Source organism: Crinia signifera, chromosome 1 (genome assembly GCF_055691185.1).
Source record: "Crinia signifera chromosome 1, ASM5569118v1, whole genome shotgun sequence".
NCBI classification, from domain to species: Eukaryota; Metazoa; Chordata; class Amphibia; order Anura; family Myobatrachidae; genus Crinia; species Crinia signifera.
The window spans coordinates 478,814,894-478,834,850 of NC_139217.1; the positions used below are offsets into that span (position 1 = coordinate 478,814,894).

The following is a 19,957-nucleotide window of genomic DNA, read 5'->3' on the forward strand; positions in this document are numbered from 1 at the left end:
CTTGCACATGACCGGCGGAAGAAATCACACTTTTTTGTGACTTAAATTCGCACCACTTCGCCGCAAATCGCACCACTTCGCACTTTTCAGCCTCCAAAGCGCATCCCATTAATTATGCAAATTATTACAAAAAAATGCGATTTCAAAAAGGGCGAATAGCGGCGATGTGGTGCACTAAAAAAACATGCGCATTTATCTCAAACCATAGAATGTCACCCTTAGTCTTTAGATTTTTGAGACCCAAGTGCATGATTTTGTATTTTTTGGCATTAAACTGTAGTTGCCATTCTCTTGACCATTTCTCTAATCTGCCTAGATCCTCGATCATTTGTTTTACCCCTCTTGGTGTGTCTACCCTGTTGCATACCTTTGCGTCATCTGCAAAAAGGCACATTTTACCCTCAATTCCATTTGCAATATCACCAATAAAGATATTAAAAAGCACTGGTCCAAGTACAGATCCCTGAGGTACCCCACTTGTAACCTTTCCCTCCTTTTACTGTACTCTGTTTACTACAACTCTCTGTTTTCTGTCCTGCAACCATGCTCTTATCCATTCAACTATCTTAGAATCCAATCCCAAGCTTTCAAGTTTATTTAACAGTCTGCGATGTGGGACAGTGTCAAAAGCCTTACTAAAGTCTAGATAAGCTACATCTATAGCCCCACCTTGATCTATTACTTTAGTCACCCAGTCAAAAAAGTCAATACAACTTGTTTGACATCATCTTCCCCCAGTAAACCCATGCTGTTTTGGATCCTGTAAATTGCTGGTTTTGAGATATTCTACAACTCTTTGTTTTAAGAGTGTTTCCATCAATTTCCCTACTACTGATGTAAGGCTCACTGGTCGATAGTTGCTTACCTCTTCCTTGCTTCCACTTTTGTGCAGTGGGAGTACATTTGCTGTTTTCCAGTCCTCTGGGATTACTCCAGTAGCTAGTGACTGTTTGAATAATTCTGTTATTGGTTTTACCAGCTCCCCTTTAAGCTCCTTGGATGTATCCCATCTGGCTCCATTGATTTATCCACTTTCAGTTTATAGAGTTCTGTGAGAACTTTCTTCTCTGTAAATGTACTTGTTTCTCCCTCAGTTTTCTGAATATACTTGCAACTTAACTGTGGCCCCTTCCCCTCTCTTTCAGCAGTGAATACTGAGCAGAAATAATTATTAATATTATCTGCTATTACATTGTCCCCCTCAAGAAAACTTCCACTCTCTGTCTTTAGTCTTATTATTCCACTTTTTGTTTTTCACTTATATACCTAAAAAAAGTTTTCGCCCCTTTACCCACTGACTGGGCCATTTTCTCTTCAGCCTGTGCTTTTGCACATCTGATTACCTTCTTAGCCTCCTTCTGTCTAACAAGATACACCTCTTTGTCCTCATTCTTCTGCGTCTGCTAAAATTTCTTAAAGGCCAACTTTTTTGCTTTCACAATACTTGCTCCTTCTTTTGCAAACCACAATGGCTTCCTTTTTCTTGTATTTTTCCTAACTCTTTTGACACAAAGTTCTGTTGCTTTTAGAATTGCACTTTTTAATTTTTCCCACTTATCCTGCACTCCTTCCAAGTTCCTCAACTCTGCCAACGAATCCCTTACAGAGTTTCCCATCTCTACAAAATCAGCCTTCCTAAAATCTAACACCTTTGTTTTTGTGTGCGATGAGTTGGTCTCTGTCTTTATTTTGAACCATACTACTTGATGGTCACTGGATCCCAGATTTTCACCCACATTTATGTCAGATATTCTGTCACCATTTGTAAGTATTAAGTCTAATAGTGCGTCTTTGAGTGGGCTCCCTCACCAATTGCTGGAGGGATGCTCCTTGCAAGGAATTCAGCATGTCCTTACTTCTGGTGGAAAATGCAACAGGAAGGCAGTGACTCTGGGCTCCCAGCAGCAGCATACAGTCACGTGGAGCGGTGCCCCGCGCTTCTCCTCCGTCACCAGCACAAAGGGCCTTATTCTGGTTGAGGCGGTCCATTCCAAATTCTTTAGGAAGGCGACTTTTAGCTACCCGTGCATGCATAAGCAACGCAATGCACATGTGCAACGCAGTGTCTTTGCACTCGTTCTCGGAAATACGAACTCCACCGAACTCCCTCGGGAAATATGGGCGTAATAGGGGCATCATGTGGGCGTGTATACGGGCATGGTTTCAAAGTGGGCAAAACTGGGCATAAATCTGGGCGTACACGTGAGAGTGCACGAACAGTGGTAGGCATGCATTCGGACTGGACACCGAGCGCAAGCGAACCAACATGACAGAAATCTTCGGTGTCAATAAGCAGCTTCTCGGAGGGCAATGGTTCATGCGCTAGGCATTCGGATCGCCCAATTAGTACGCCCGCACCTTAAACACTCGCAGCTGAGCACAATACAATCCACTCCTCTAGTCATTAGTGATTAATTAAACACTTTCCACAGGTTCAATTGGAACCAGTAAGTCATTGCTGCGTAAATGGGGCAATACTAAATAGTTGAATATATGCTGCAAGCACATTTACTTTATTGTTGGTATCTGGCCCACATTTACACTGCACTCAATGGACATAACTGTGTTACCCAAATCTATATGTCTATATCTATCTGCCCATTACATTAATGGGAAACAGCAGACATGTTTGCAAAAAATCAGTTTTAATAAATAATAATGTAAAATTATAACAATTTTGCACCATGTTAGTTTGCACATGTAAACAAAAGGGGGTAAATACATAAAATGTGCACGAAATGTAAAACATAGCCAGCAGAATCATTCTTGGCTTCACAAGAGATGTATAGGAACAACACTTCGAGCCCAGCAGCCAGTAATGGAACCAGACAGGGGGCAACAGGGGAACAAAGCAAGAGAAGGTACATGAAATGTGGGGACCCTTTGCACGGGATTGGATTGCACAGCCGAAGCTGACACACACAGCAAAGGAAAAAAAATTGGGATGACATAATGGCGGAGATTAATACGGATGCCGCATTAATTGCGGCCACGTTTGGCCTTGGTAGGGGCCTGGCCACGCGCAGCAGCTCTTCGCCCACGTTGTGCTGGTGGGTTGGGGGGGATCAGCTGCTGTGGAAGGGAGTGTTGCTCTTTCCCTTCCGGCAACAGGGAGTGCAGCAGAAGCAACAGACAATAGGGCCCTATTGGGGAGATTAGCTCCACCACAAGGTCATTATGGCGGAGGAGGAGGTCATATTGGCGCACCAGCAGGTCATTTTGCCGAACAGCTTGCTCAGCTATGACCTGCTGACTGGCAGCTAAAGTTTTCATGACCTCCTTGGTCCTAGTCTGCCGCTCTGCTGCTGCCTCTCCCTGCTGCAGGATGGTATTCAGCAGCTGTGTCCACCCTCCAACATCCTGTATGGCTGTTGGAGCCTGCTGCACCTGTGGCGTGGATGTAGCCTCTTCTTATGGGGTGTCCCTGCCGCATGTTGGATCTTCCTCTGAAATAGAAATGTTAAATTAAAGCACATTCAAGGACACTTAACAAAATTTTGTTGTCATGCTAACAATTTACCTTCCAGTTCAGCCACGAACACATCCACTGGGGCCTCGCTATCCTCCACGGATCTCCTCTATTGCCACACAGTCTTGGGCCAACTGTTCAAGGGAGGAGAGCGCAAGATTGCGGGGCATGCTGCCAGCCCCAGTGGCCAACGTGTGGTCAGTCTTTTTTTAAGGTTACTTTTGAAATCATGCCACCTGCAACCCAAAATTAAAAATGATTTCATATAACACCTGATAAGATGTTTTTCATGCATTGTTAAATGCTATTGATTCTGTTTGATGCGTCATTCAACATACTGTAACTGCCAATATTTCCAAACAAAAAATGTGGATACGTTTTACATGCCCATCTCTTATATATTATATATTTAGCCAGATCTGTCAATCACCTGCGTGTATATAACGCTGGGCAGAGTTCCTGTGTGTATAACCCCCGGCCAGCATTATACACACAACAGGTGACTGACAGATTCTGCCCCAGCAGCAGCCCTGACCTTCGGCTTCCCCAGCAGCCGCTCCGTCCCTGAGTTGGAGTGCTCTGTAACCGCTCCAGTCACATCCCCCACCCCAATACTCTGGCTGTGCCCGTCCGCTCCAGCAGCTACAGTATGGCCACATTCCCCGGTGTCTCTCGTGCCCCCCCCCCCCTACAAGCTCCAGCCGCATCCCTTCCACCAGGACTGACCGCATCCATCCCCCCCTCTATGCACAACCCCCCTCCCCCGGCTCTGGCCGCATTCCCGTTTCACCCCCTCCAGCAGCATTGGCAGACTGTACGTGGCTGTCGACATCAACTGGGCCTGTAGCGCAGAGTGAAAGGCTACACAAGCCCTGGCCTGCCTGCTGCGCTGCCATGCCACCAATGTGCACTAAACTTTAGGAAGAAGTGTGCAGATACCGTGCAGCTCCATCCACCAAGTTGAGGTAAAATATGCACACACACACACATATTACACACACATATCACAGACACACATATTACACACACACATATATTACACACACACACACATATATTATACACACACACACACACATATATTACACACACACATATTACACACACATATATTACACACACACACACATATATTACACACACACACATATTCCACACACATATATTCTCCACACACACATATATTACACACACACACACACACATATTACACACACACACACACATATTACACACACACACACACACACACACACATATATTACACACACATATTACACACACACATTTATTACACACACACACATATATTACACACACACACATATATTACACACACACATATATTACACACACACACACATATATTACACACACATATATTACACACACACACACATATTCCACACACACACACACACACACACACATATTCCACACACATATATTCTACACACACACATATATAACATACACACACACACACATATATATATTACACACACACACACACACATATATTCTACACACACACATATTACACACACACATATTACACACACACACATATTACACACACACACACACACACACACACACACACACACACACACATATTCCACACACATATATTCTACACACACACATATATAACATACACACACACACACATATATATATTACACACACACACACACACACATATTACACACACACATATTACACACACACACATATTACACACACACACACACACACACACACACACACACACACATATATTACTGCACTGCTTTGCCCAGGCGCCCATAGTGCTGTTATTAAGCTAACGAAAGTAGCAATGCAGGGAATCCACCATATAATACAAACCACATTTCGCACAATAAAGGTGTTCACAGGTTAAGGGGCGGAGCTCCTTACGACGGTGTGAAGAGTGCCCGCAGGGCGCGATGAATCACCTAGTTGTTCATATTCTTCAACATTCACAGTCGCCATCTTATATAATTGAATATTTCACATGTCAATAATGTGGGTTGCGCATAGCAACCTGACCTGTCCTTTTTAGATAGCATCTACCATTGTATAAACACATTACCTATATTGCAATACTTATGTAGTGTGCTTCATACAATAGTACACTGAGGACCTTATTCTGGTTCGGGCGGCCAAACGTACCTACGTTCTGCATCACCGTACGTTTCCTGTACGCGGACGGTAAGCGAAAGTCCACCCACAAAACATCCGCATACGGACGGTCACAAAGACCGACAAAGGGGAGTGGCGTACACTTGAGCGTATGCCACCGTACACAGATGGATCTCCTCAGACTCCGACAACTGGAGTACAATAGAGCGTACGCCAACGTATACGGACGGGTCTCCTCCGCTATCACACCGACAGCTTACGGCTATCTGAGCGTAAAGCCACCGTGCACGGACGGGTCTCGCCTGTTTTCAATGGAAAACTCAGCGTGTGTCACCGATTGTGAGTGAGCGTACGTCCGTGCACGCTGGCATACCCTTCACATATATGGCACTGCAAATCTAGCCTTTCAACTATGATTAAGACAATTAAATGAATTATTCTAATTATCAATTATTGTTTTCTATTACCTCAATTGTCTACCTTAATGAACACCCTAATAAAAATACATTTTACCCCTCCTTACATGTATATTTATTATGTTCTAATGTTGCATTTTAATCACTATCTATGTGTCCCCACATTGCTTTTACTTTAAAAAAAAGTTATGTTGGTGTTTCTGTATATGTACTGAATTATGTCCGTAATTACTTTGTCCAAAATGTTTAACATGTATACCTACCCTGATGTTATGTGTGATGTTTTAATCTAACAACAATAAAAACTCATGCCTTTTCACTATGTGTTATTTAACTCAAAAACACACACATTCACACATCAATCGTTACACCTCACCTCAAATTACAAATATAAGTTACATTACACATCAGTATGTACCTGCCCTTACAAACCCTATAACATATTTATGATGAAAAACACAGGCAACTTCTAACTGTCAAAAAACTTTTATTGGTACAAAACTGAAAGGTTTGGGTAAAAAATTAAACTAGGGCCTCCAACCGGGAAAACAAAATATTCAAGTACACCAGGGTCAAAAATATTTAATTCATAATTTCCCCAACTTCTTCCTGGTGCTGTTCAGTGTCTGTAGTGAAGGGAAAAAAAAACATTATATTGAATATATCATATACACAAATGTTTGTTGCATTGTAACATAGGCCCTTATTCTAATCTGTGCGGTACGGCCCGCGTGCGGCCGTACCGCCGATGTTTTCACTCTGCACATGCGCAGAGGTCACTCTGCGCATGTGCAGGCGAAATCGCCGCACACAAAAATTATACGCCGCAAAGGGGGCGTATAGGGGCGTGAGGGGCTTGATAGCCTCATTTACCTATGTATACGCCCAGCGTTTCATGGGCGTTCCCATGCAAACGCGGGGCGTATGCATGGTAATGAGGCTATGACGCCAGTGATGGGGGCGGAAAGCTGACATCGCCGGATGTCAGCTCTCCGCCCAAATACAAGCTTTCACGCGGACGATTGTCCGTGTGGTCTAAGCTTGCGTGAGCGGGTGGAGCGTGCGGCCCTGCCTTCGATGGTCGTCGACCATCGAATGCAGGGGGCAGCTCCCACCATGGTGGAGGCGTACGCCCCACCATTTTCATGCGGATCGCCAGCCGTCCGCGTACGGACGGCCGTGGCGATCCGTCTTGTAGGCGGGGATTGGTTTGTGCGGCCGGAGCAACGTATGCGGCTCCGGCCGCACACATCAGAATAAGGGCCATAATAAGAATTTGTGAGTTAAGTGTGAAGGGCACATACATTTTTCAAATACATTGAAGATGGGCCTGCTGTAAACATGGTACTAAATACTATAATGTTTACACACACATACAGTACATATTACATAACATTAATTAATTTCCTCCTTCTTGGATGAATGTATGCTGCATCACAATTGGGAGGTTTGTGCTGGTGGAATCACCTCTAACCTCACAATTAACCTGTGCTATTTAAGGGTAATGACATTGTTGCGGCTTAAGCAGTCCTGACTATTTTAAAATGTCGACATTGGTGTAAAAATTATAGGCCTAGAGCTTTTTGTGAAAAGCATGCATCCGCATGGCCTCACACACTATTAACAAACCAATCTAGAAATTAATGTTGAACATCATGCTGGAAAGTGTAGTTACACAACACCTGGTCCCACATAACTTCTACAACACTACTGTATGATATGTCATTGGATGCACTGTTACGTCAATTACTCAAAGGGTGAGGCATGGCCACACTCTGAAAATACACCAAGGGGACCTTTGTTCCTGGAGGAGGACAGGCCACAGCTATGACTCTCACTGCATTGATATGTTGCAACTAATGATGATGTTCGATGCACATATGTGGGTGTTGTGATTGTTTATATGTAGAAATGTGTATGCAACCATTTGGCACATTGTTTACTTACGGCTACTTGTGCCATCCTGTTCTTCACTGGATGGGTGTCCAGTAGCAGATGCCTGGCTGGGGGCGGGTGAGTGGCTGGGGGTGGGAGAGTGGCTGGGGGTGGGAGAGTGGCTGGGGGTGGGAGAGTGGCTGGGGGTGGGAGTATGGCTGGGGGTGGGAGAGTGGCTGCTTGAAGTTGAGGGGGAGATGTTGTGGGTACCAGCAGGCCCCAAGGTGTTCTCCTCCAAATCCACCTCCTGCAGCTGGGCCTCCTCTCTGGCCCTCATGCGTGCCCTTGCGCGTGCTGAAATGTTCATGTTGATGGTATAGAAAATGAAGGTTGCGTTTCATGAAAAGGAGAGAAATAAAAAATAAAATTAGTCATGGTCATATAAATATAAATGATACATTTTCATTTGTCTTTAAAATTTTACATCATAATTATTAGATCTGCTACACACCAAATCAGACCTTATCCATATACACCCCTATACATCCCTATACACTCATATACACCCCTATACACCCACATACACATGCACATTTTAAAAGTAATTACTCAAACCATTGCTAAAAAAGCATACATATTTGTGAAAAAAAATATACTTACATCGGCAAATATGCCGCCGAAGTGTGCATAGAAGCACTGGCTGCCGGCGGTGCAGGTCCGACCAGCGCCGCTCCACCTGCCCCAGGCTTCTCTGGACGTGGGTCCTGGCGTAAATTAAGTGCCGGGCAGCGTTATACGCCCGGCGCTTCTCCATATTGGAGACATAAGGGCCCCTGGCCCCCAGGTGACGGTCCATTACATAGACCAAGGCCAGCAGTTCCGCATTTGAAAATAGGGCAGCCCGTGTCAAAGACATATTGGCAATGGCGCAGTTATTAATTGCAGGTACATATATAACTTTTGGTGGTTGCTAATTGGACGAAAACCTAGTTTTTTTATTGTTAACTTTATTAATTCATCTTACATTAACAATATGTATGTGAATAAAAACTTTTGCGGACCATTCCGATATGCACTCCAGAACATACACTATGCATTCAATGTAGGGAGACAGGTACTGTATATACAGTGTGCGAAAAATTATACACGCAACCATGTACTAATACACACGCTTATAACAACGCACATACAACATGTTGGTGTATGACAAATTAATACTCATAACAAATGTAAGGAAAGCATTGTAACGTTGCTATGTTTTTAAATTTCTTTAAGAAAGCATACACGTACTCCAACAGAGACCACCTGAAAGCACTCATCATTGGAGTGACATGTGCACACATTTAACCATGTAACACACAATGGTCAACAACCTGTGTATGTGCATGTACAGGTGAATGCTCAGGTGCGTTGAGACCTGCGTAATTTACGCGGTAATTATCGGCGGAAATTAGCTACTACATAGCGGAGAAAAAATACGCCCCTTGTTCAAGGCGGGAGTTTAGCATATAAATATCCAGTCAGATGCAGGACATAATTGCTGCAAACATGTCTAGCTCAGATGATTCCGCAGCTGAGGACGCCCTACAGAGAGCAAGAGCTAAATCCCTGCTTAAAACTTTGAGACAGAGAGAGCAGGAGCAGGGAAGTAGGGCCCTAGAGCAAGGGGGCCCCTCACTAACAGGCACTGTTACAACGCCACCAGCTCAACAAGGCCCAAGCAACCAGCCAGAACAAGAGGTTGCATCTCTCCAAACATGTGTGACCCAGCAGCTGCATGGTGAGAGAACTGGGGCCACCAGAAAACTACCTGCAACATCTAGGGTGAGGACTGAGCAGGATACCACCACCAAAAAGAGAAACCCTGCATTTCAAGAGGCAGAGATGAGAATTTTAGTGCCCAGAGCACGAGAATGGATAGAATTGGCTACCAGGAAGCCGGTTGGCAGTGCAAGGCTAAAGATTTGGGAGAAGATCACACCAGATCAGAACCAGGTGTCAAGAGTGGAAAGGGATGTGGTGTCAGTGAAGAAAAGGCAAGTGTGTTTCTCCCCCTGAAAATGTAATATGTGTGTACATATGTTACATGTATGTTTTGTGAATAATAGAAAGGTGTGTTTGTAGATAATGCTACACTTCAATGACCCATGTGAACACAACCATGTCTAATAACCCACATTTATATATGAAACATGCACCATTGGTGTGATGTGAGGTTATGGGCACAGTTCTGCTCATGTGAAGTATGTGATGGGACAATCGCAAGTGTGTTGTTGAAAAAGAGTTGTAGTAACATGTTCCATATGATGCTACTGAAACAAGGATGTCCTAACTGTGCACATGTAGCTGGTGAGAAACTACACATCCCAGAATGCCTTCCCATAGTTAAATTACTCCATAATATCAACACTGTCAAGCTATGGTGGGATGTGTAGTTTCACAACAGCTGGAGGATCACACTTTGGCCATGGCTGCTGTCATTTCAGCATAGTGAGATATGTATGTGCATTTAGCGGCCTAATGAATGATATGAGACACTGTAATGCCTCATAATGGTGACAAATGTATGTGTGGCAAACGTATGCAGAAAAGAAAACATATCACCCACACTAGGAAATGTAACGTAGTAATGATGTTCACTAGCACAGTGGTGCACATATCTCATGATGATATTTATTTTTTAAAATTTGTAGGTGGACAGACTTCAAAACTACACTGAAGAGGAATATGACTGACCGGTACAAACACAGCATGTCCCCCGGGAGGGGGCCTATGCCAACCAGTTTGTAATATACCCCCCTGGAGCAGGACTCGTTGGATGTGGTTAATGTGGATAATATGGATAGTGAGCTCCCGGCAGAGGTCTTTGCTGCTGCTTTTGATGGTAAGTCACAGTAATGCATTGTTTGTGGTAAGAGAGATTGTTTGTGTATGTGATGGTGACATTGTTTTAAATTTTTATCCTAGAAGGAGCAGAAGCACCTGATGAACCGGCAGCATCTTCCTCTTCAGAGCCACAAGTGGAGCAAGTGGTCCAGCCTCCACCAACATGACCCCCCCCCCCCCAGCCACAGGCCACATGGGATGCCAGGTGGATATAGATGCTGGACAGGATTGACCAGCAAGGGGTGGAGGCTGCAGCCCGTCAGCAGCAGTTTGGGGAGTTTCTGGCTGATTGGAAGGACACAAACAGGCAGCAGTTTGAGGTCTTCAACCACCAGAATGACATTCTGGTGGCTGGCATGCAAAGCATTGCCCAACAACTCAGCCGCCACAATGACATTCTGGCGGAGCTGGTCACCACTGCCAGGTCCCAAAGGGACAACCCCCCATTTGCTGCCAAACCCCAAGCTGCTCCACAACCTTCCACCTCTGCTGACCCTCCTGTGTCCACTGGCCAAAGACGGCGCAAGGCTTCTATCCCCAAGGCCCCATCCAAAAAGGGGAAAAAAGGGCCAAAATAATGACACCAGAGTCTCTTCCTCTGTGTTTGGACCCCAAATGTTTAAATTTGCACTGGGGATACACTTCCTGAGTTCTACATATATCCATTTTCGTGCCAAGGGCATTAATCTGTTTATTTTGACCTCTTGAAATGCAGGGTTCATTTTTGCTGCTGTGTATCGTGCTCAGTATTCTCCCTGGGTGTTGCAGGTCGTATTCTGGTGACCACATTTATTTCACCATTGCAGTTGCTGGGTAACACATGTTTGTAGATATGCAACTTCTTGTTCTTGCTGATTGTTATTTTTGTAATTATATTATTTTTTTTACATTATTTATTCCATTAAATTTTCAAATAAGCTGTGATGCTTAACAGCAAATACATTTTATTTCACAATTAAAAACCATGTGTTGTATGTGTAATTTCTTGTGTAAACCAAATAATACATTTATTTGTACTTACTGACCTTGGTGTTTTGGTGCATTTATTGAAGTGTTGTAGAAGTTTCCCATGTGTAACCCTCTCCATGGCCATTCACATGTTCATATCCACCATTTACCTGCTAATTTGTTTGTGGCAGCACATGTGCAGAGCAACTTAATAGGTGAGAAAGCAGTTTCTGTGCAGGTGAGGTAACTCCTACATTAGTAGGTAAAAGCAGGTCCAGAACAATGATTTGTCATGGAGTGGGTGAGGTAGGCAAACAAGGGGCAAAAGGGACATTTGTGTAGGAATGCATATGTGTCCTCCCTAAAAAAACTGTCAGATCTTGGTACAGGTATGTTAAAGATGTGTGAGTCGACCAAACATGATAAAATTGCTTGTGAGCAAACATGTTCAAATATTGTTTGAAATATGAGTTTTCAGTGTCATAAGCAGATGTTGGGATCCTTTGTTAGAGAGTTGGGATTGCAAAAATGTGATTGTTGTCATCTTACATCCAGAGTGTACTACATACAATTCATAGCATATCTGAAAGTGGTAAAGTTATGTATTTTGGGTACAATACAAAGGTTTTTTTGCACGGAAAGACCCGTCCGTGAGCGGTGTGAAGTCGCCGTGCCTGCGCATTGCGAAAGGTACGCATGTGCAGATCAAAAAAAATCACGGAGCGTACGCGTACGTCTCAACCGCACCAACCACAATAACCACCTGAAAGAGGTTACAAACAATAACTAAGGACAATAGAAATGTGGCACACATTAAATGGTGCAATGTCCAAACCACCCCACCTCTAACACTTCATTACGATGGTCATAATATGCAAATTTAGCCGTATCACCTTATTAGTGTATAATTATTGCTATAATTAGGGCCAGTATGGATGGTGTAATGGTTAGCATTACTGGCTCACAGCACTGAGGTCATGGCTTCCATCCCCACCTTGTGTTATATATACGGGGCAGTACGGATGGTGTAGTGGTTAGCATTACTGCCTCACAGCACTGAGGTCATGGCATCCATACCCAGCATGGCCCTTACTGTGCAGAGTTTGTATATTATATTATTAAGAAATAAATAAATAATTAGGTAATTGTGTGGACAACACAACAAACTTTGTAGCTACACTTGCTTGATAATTATCGCCTTGCATATTGGTCCTCATCGATAATTTGTCAAATTTTTTAAAGGAATCTACACAGAAATCACAATTTTCACACTCATATAAATGTGTGTGCTAGCACATGTACATGTATTTGTTATATGTACACCTAACTGTGTTGTACACATTAAAACATGCCTTTTTTTCACCCGATCAGGTTCACGTAGTTGTGGCGCAACCGCATTAATCTCCGGAGTGATGTTGTCCCAAATCTTCTCTTGTGTGTCAACTCTATCCAATCCCGTGCGTGGGGTATCAGTATTTCCAGTTCCTCCTCTTGGAATGCTTTGTTCTTTTTTGCCAATTCCCCTGTTGTCCTCTTCCGGCCACACATACCAGTTGATGAGCTCGAAGTGCTGGCCTGGCTTCTCTCTTGGGAAGCCACCTGCTGTGTTCCCAATGATTCTGCTGAAGATGGTCCTGCCTCAGCGTTACCCTTTTGCTGGGCATTTCTTAGGGAAACATTTGGCCTCCGTCTCACATTGGCCATTATGGACTCCAGCTGAGCCTGGATTAGCTCAGGGTCAGAAGTTGCATTCTCAGACATGTTAGCAGCAAAGTATCCTTATGGTAGCACACCTATATATACCCATGTTCCTAATTTGCGTACATCCACCCATGCAGCGTTCTGTCCTGCAACGTATCGTACGCAAACGCCACCCCCTCCCCCCCCAAAAAAACAAAAAAAAAACAATGAACAGGCGACAAATACAATTAGGATTCTTTTAACATATTCTCTGATTGTACACACATAAAATTTATTTATTGCACCCCTGCACATTTAACCATTACTACATACCATATGTGAAAGGCGAATTGTAATGTGCAACACCTGATTTATAGGTAGAACAAATGTAACCAACCCATTCCAGATTCTAAGCCATTCCACAACACATCAGATACCAATTGTCACGATCCAGGTAAAATAAACACTATTTTACCTTTAAAGTGTCTCTCCAGACTGTCACTGTGCTCCAAGTCTGGATATCCTCAGTGTTGTTTGTCTGCAGATCACAGCACAGATTCTCCAGAGTCTCTCCAGTATTACCTGATGCTGCAGCTGTGAAGCAATACCTGCAACCTTGCCTATGCCTCAGATCATTACAGCTGCTCCCGTTACAGACCTCAGCCATGCAGCTTCCCTCCTGGTTACTGGCCAGTCAAGTCTCCTCCCACCTGCAGCTATAAAAGTACTAGGTGGACTCCTGCTCTTTGTCAGAGCTTCCATTGTCAACCATCAGGTTAGATGTGCCTATGTTCCTGTGATATACCAGCTCCTGCACAGTCTGACTCCTACAGTGCTCGGGCACTGTCTCCTGCTGCTTCCAGGCAGTCTCCAAGCCAGCTGTCCCTGTCAGCTATCATTCCTGTCGTACTTCACCTGCATCCTGCACGTGTGTGCCTCCAAGCTCCTTCACCAGTAATCATCTGTTCCTGCCTTTCAAGACCCTGCACCAGCGTTCCTACACCTGTGTATCTCCAACCATCCAACCATCCAATCTCCAATCAATCATCCAATCTCCAATCTTCCAATCTCCAATCATCCGATCTTCCAATCATCCAGTTATCCAATCATCCAGCTATCGTCCGAACCAACCAGAATAAGGCCTCATGTGCGCCACAACTTCTTAAAAGCAAGTAACACACGAGTGAAATGCTTAGAGAAAGTGGCTTGTGAGACCCCCAATGACCATGAGGTCACAGACTGAGTGGAGCCTGTGGCCAAGAAGTAGAGGGCACACATTCATTTCTGCAGCCCAGACACTGCATAGTTGGCTCCCCCGTAAGGGTCCAAATCATCTCTCACCTGCTCATATAAGTCCAACAGGTTATTGCGGTTAAGCCTAAACATCCCTACAACCTGTTGATCAGAGAGGGAGTCCAGGTAAAGCCTAGCACGATACCTATGTTAAGCACGCAGTACTAGGGGTATCTGGATCTGTCACGCAGCTTCCTCCCTCCTCCTGCGCAGCTCCTCCAAACGGTCAAAATCACAAAGAGCCAACTCCACACACTCTGCAAAACTCCATGTCTAAAATCCTCACAGGTGTCTTTAATGATGTTGGGGTATATGTAGAGTCAGTTTATGAATAGAAATGAGGACACCTTTGAGCAAATAAACCATTTCTACACTTGACCAAAGTTGCTTCTGGGCCAATTCGCCCACCAGAACCTGGTCTGAAAAAAGTGTGATTTTTAGACACCTCAAAAATGCAATTTCCATTATGGTGCATGCCAACAAATATTGATTTGTATACTTTAGAATGGGAAAACATCTGTATGCGATAAAAATACAATTTTTTACCGGCAAGTGAGAAAGTGCGAGTTATCGCACAAAATGTGCAATTTACAGGACTTAGCGAACCCTATTAATTTGGCGATTTCTGCAAAAAATGCGATAACGCCATTTTGTTGCCTAATTATCGCCAAAAATAAAAAAACGCATCCTATTAAATGTCACCCAGTATTCCAAGTGAGTATTCTCACCAATGCCTTGTAAAGAGGCACTATCACATTGGCAACCCTTGAATTAATTCCCTTTTAATGCATGCCAGTGTCCGGTTTGCTTTTGCTGCTGCACTTGAACACTTTCTACCTTTCCAGTTTAATTAAGTCACTTTGTAGTGTATCCACATCCTCTCCTGAGTTAATTTCCTTACTCAATTTCTTGTTGTTTGCAAATATTGATTCTTACTCGCTATATCACTACCTATGTCATTAATGAATATATTAAACAAGGTGGGTCTTGGGGAGTGGCCGGGATGAGCATGTAAGTGGTAGCATGGGGACCGAGCTCCATTCAACATCCTGAAAAAAATCCTATCTATGGGGACGCAGGCATCTCCAGCCTTACTACACTTACAGATGGAGCCCTCCTCATTTAGCCCTTTAATAGGATTACTCTGCTAATCCCCTACTGTATTGTTCTATGTATTGTATTGCTGCTGAGAACAATAGGATAGCCATGGCTAGCCATAGTGAGCCACGACCTAAGGAACAAAGCTGAGAGGGGCTCCAACTGTACCCTCCATTCATCGCTGATTCTGGCAAGCTGCTTTGGACATTTAACAGGTGTCAGGTGTGGCCACGGCTGGACCCCCGGCTTGCGGGCCGCTCCCTCCTTGACTCCACTGCGGGACCTGGCACCATCTTGGAGGACCCGGCCGAGTGCTTCTCCGGCTGTTCTCCTGCCCAACGGCTGCGCCAATTGCAGTGAGCTACTGCTGGTCTCTGGCTGGTGTCTGTTAGGGACACGACGGGACCACCAGTCTGATCCCCGCTGTGGGCCCGGCTGCGCTCGTGACCAGATGCTATTTTGTGGAACCCTGCCTCGTCATATAGGGTCCTTCGCCATTCCCGAGCTGCCTAGGGGGCTTTGCCTGTGAGTTGTTGTGGCAGGTGTAAGCGGCGGTTGTGCTGCTGGGACTGCCTCTGCCTGACTGTCTGCTGTACTCGTGGCTGCTGCCAGTGAGACGGCCCACTCGCTCTCCTGTATCTGTGTGTGCGCCCTGGGATGCCAAGTGCCATACCGGTGCTATCTATCTATTGCGCATATCTAACTGAAATTTAACGTGATTGTATAAGGCTGTGTTGCTGCTACCAATACCCTCGATACATATGGATATGTGTTAGCCACCTCCATCTTGCATAAGGACTCCTTTGCAGCAGCTAGCCTAAGCTCCTTTACGCTTGAAATTCCAGCTGTATTTACTATGGACATAGTCATGGAAACATCTTTCCAGCAAATTATACAGGCCGTATACTGTATGCTTCAGCTGACAGGCTTGTTAAAAGGATTGATGACATCTAGGAAACAACCCTTTCCACCTCTCCTGTTGTTATGGTTTTGGGAGTGAACCCGCAGCTGGGACTGCTGTTTAGAACAGTCACGGCGGGACCCTACACTGCCTCTGTTGATCCATGAAGTAAGGTGACCGGTTCCTGCAGAAACTAGGCTTCGCCTGTAGCTGCCACATTTGAAAGGGCGAGGACAAGGAACCAGGGACCCCCTAAGGGTACGGGCAAAAGGTAATCTAGTACAAGACCATAAACACGGAATAGGGTGCCGGAAGCTAGCACCTCTACAAAGAAAATAAGTAAACCCCTGAGAGAACACCCCTGCATATAAGCAGAGGGTGGCCAAATAAAGACAGAGCCCAGGAGGGCCACAGGCAATAATAAGATAAGCAAGGCCCCAATAAGGGGGACTCACAGAGACCAGGAACTAGCTGACCAGGCAGGGAACACAACTGGGACGCACTCCCTGAAATAGACAGGCACTGGAGCAGAAAAAGGGAACAGACTGGTGAGTAGCTCAGAGCACTGAAGCTGACAGACAGGATGCAGTAACGGAATGAAAGAAGGCTGGAACTGCCAAAGGCCAGGAAGGCTGCACTGGGCTAAGTGCAGGGAGAAATGGACAAATTACCAGAAAACGGCTGGTGAACTCCAAACAGAGCACTACCCACACAGATGACCAGCTGTGGATTGGAAACAGCAGCTACCTGCACAGGAAACAGGAAACTGGTTGCTAGAAGCTATCACTGGCAGAGCAGAGCTAGGGAGAATGCCTTAAGAATGGCTGAAGTGATTAGTTTCACATGGGAGAGATCCAGTCAGCTCCAAGCTGTGATAATGAGCTCTTTACCTCTCAGACTTGTGAATAAATTAAGTTCACAGAATACTGAGCTGCAATGGCACAGACCCACCACTGGAGGCCACCAGAGAGTCAAATGCCAAACACAATCTGAACAGAACACAAAACAGAACTGGACCATTAACCCCTTCCTGACAGAGCCAGTTTTTGCGTTCCTGACAGAGCCCTTTTTTTCAAATCTGACATGTATCACTTAAGTGGGGATAACTTTTTTTTGCTTTTACTTATCCCAGTGATTTTGAGATTGTTTTTTCGTGACACATTGTACTTCAAATTAGTGGTAAATTTGGGTCGATACAGTCTGTGTTTTTTTGTGAAAAATACCAAAATGTCGTGAAAAAATGGAAAATTTTGCAATTTGCAAAATGTTAAATTTTCTGCTTGTGAGACAAATAATCATACCACTCAAAATAGTTAATAACTAACATAGACCATATGTCTACTTTATGTTTCCATCATTATTTCAACTTCCTTTTAATTTTTTTGGACACTAGGAGGCTTACAATATGAATAGCAAATTCTCAAATTTTCAAGAAAATTTCAAACACTGATTTTTTTAGGGACCAGTTCAGTTCTGATGTGACTTTGAGGGACTTGTATGTGAGACACCCCCATAAATGATACCATTTCAAAAACTGCACCCCTCCCAGTATTCAAAACAGCATTTTGGAAGTTTGTTAACCCTTTAGGTGTTTCACAGGAATTAAAACAAAGTGTAGGTGAAATTTCAAAATTTCATTTTTTTTGCAGATTTGCAATTTTAATACATTTTTCTAAGGAACACAGTACATTTTACTAGAGAAATGTGACTAAAAATTGATTCCCCCAATTCTTTTGTTTTCATAAATATCCTATATGTGGCCCTAGTGTGCACGTTGACCAAACCACAGGCTTCATAATAGAAGGAGCACCTACTTGATTTTGGAGCCTCCTTTTTATGAGATTATTTTTTAGGCACCATGTAGGTTTCTAGGCACCATAAGATGCTAAAATTTAGGAACCCCCCCACAAGTGACCCCATTTTGCAAACTACACCCCAGAGGGAATTCATCTAGGGGTATAGTGTACATTTCAAACCCCCAGGGGTTTCACCAATTGTGGTACAACTGGGCAGTGAAAATGAAAAATTTAATTTTTTACACAAAAATGCAGTTCTGGCTCAAAATTTTTCATTTTCAGAAGGTATGAAGGAGAAAAAGCACCCCAAAATCTGTGCCCCAATTTCTCCCGAGTACGGCAATGCCTCACATGTGACCAAAAAATACCATTTGGGTGCATGGCAGGACTCAGAAAGGAAGGAGTGATTTTTGGATTTTGCAGCTCAGATTCTGGTGGAATGTTGGTGGGTGCTATGTTGCATTAGCAAGACCCCCCAAGCACCAATACAGTGGAACCCCCCCACAAGTGACCCCATTTTGCAAACTACACCCCTCAGGGAATTCATCTAGGGGTATAGTGTACATTTCAAACCCCCAGGGGTTTCACCAATTTTGATACAACTGGGCAGTGAAAATGAAAAATTACATTTTTTTACACAAAAATGCAGTTCTGGCTCAAAATTTTTCATTTTCACAAGGAATGAAGGAGACAAAGCACCCCAAAATCTGTGCCCCAATTTCTCCCGAGTATGGCAATGCCTCATATGTGACCAAAAAATACCAGTTGGGTGCATGGCAGGATTTAGAAGGGAAGGAGTGATTTTTGGTGGTGGAATGTTGGTGGGTGCTATGTCGCATTAGCAAGACCCCCAAAGCACCAATACAGTGGAACCCCCCCACAAGTGACCCCATTTTGCAAACTACACCCCTCAGGGAATTCATCTAGGGGTATAGTGTACATTTCAAACCCCCAGGGGTTTCAACAATTTTGATACAACTGGGCAGTGAAAATGAAAAATTACATTTTTTTACACAAAAATGCAGTTCTGGCTCAAAATTTTTCTTTTTCAGAAGGTATGAAGGAGAAAAAGCACCCCAAAATCTGTGCCCCAATTTCTCCCGAGTACGGCAATGCCTCACATGTGACCAAAAAATACCATTTGGGCGCATGGCAGGACTCAGAAGGGAAGGAGTGATTTTTGGATTTTGCAGCTCAGATTCTGGTGGAATTTTGGTGGGTGCTATGTCGCATTAGCAAGACCCCCCAAGCACCAATACAGTGGAACCCCCCCACAAGTGACCCCATTTTGCAAACTACACCCCTCAGGGAATTTATCTAGGGGTATAGTGTACATTTCAAACCCCCAGGGGTTTCACCAATTTTGATACAACTGGGCTGTGCAAATGCAAAATTACATTTTTTACACAAAAATGCAGTTCTGGCTCAAAATTTTTCATTTTCACAAGGA

The 19,957-nt window shown here is 44.1% G+C and overlaps 1 long non-coding RNA gene across 1 annotated transcript; it reads right to left on the reverse strand.

Annotated features, from left to right (window-relative positions):
• Positions 1 to 6,525: 6,525 nt before the first annotated feature.
• Positions 6,526 to 14,003, reverse strand: LOC146032699 (uncharacterized). Its single transcript, XR_014458127.1, has 3 exons — positions 13,895 to 14,003; positions 7,978 to 8,259; positions 6,526 to 6,656 (listed from the first exon to the last, which is right to left on the reverse strand). It is a non-coding gene; the product is annotated as an uncharacterized LOC146032699 (long non-coding RNA).
• Positions 14,004 to 19,957: the final 5,954 nt, after the last annotated feature.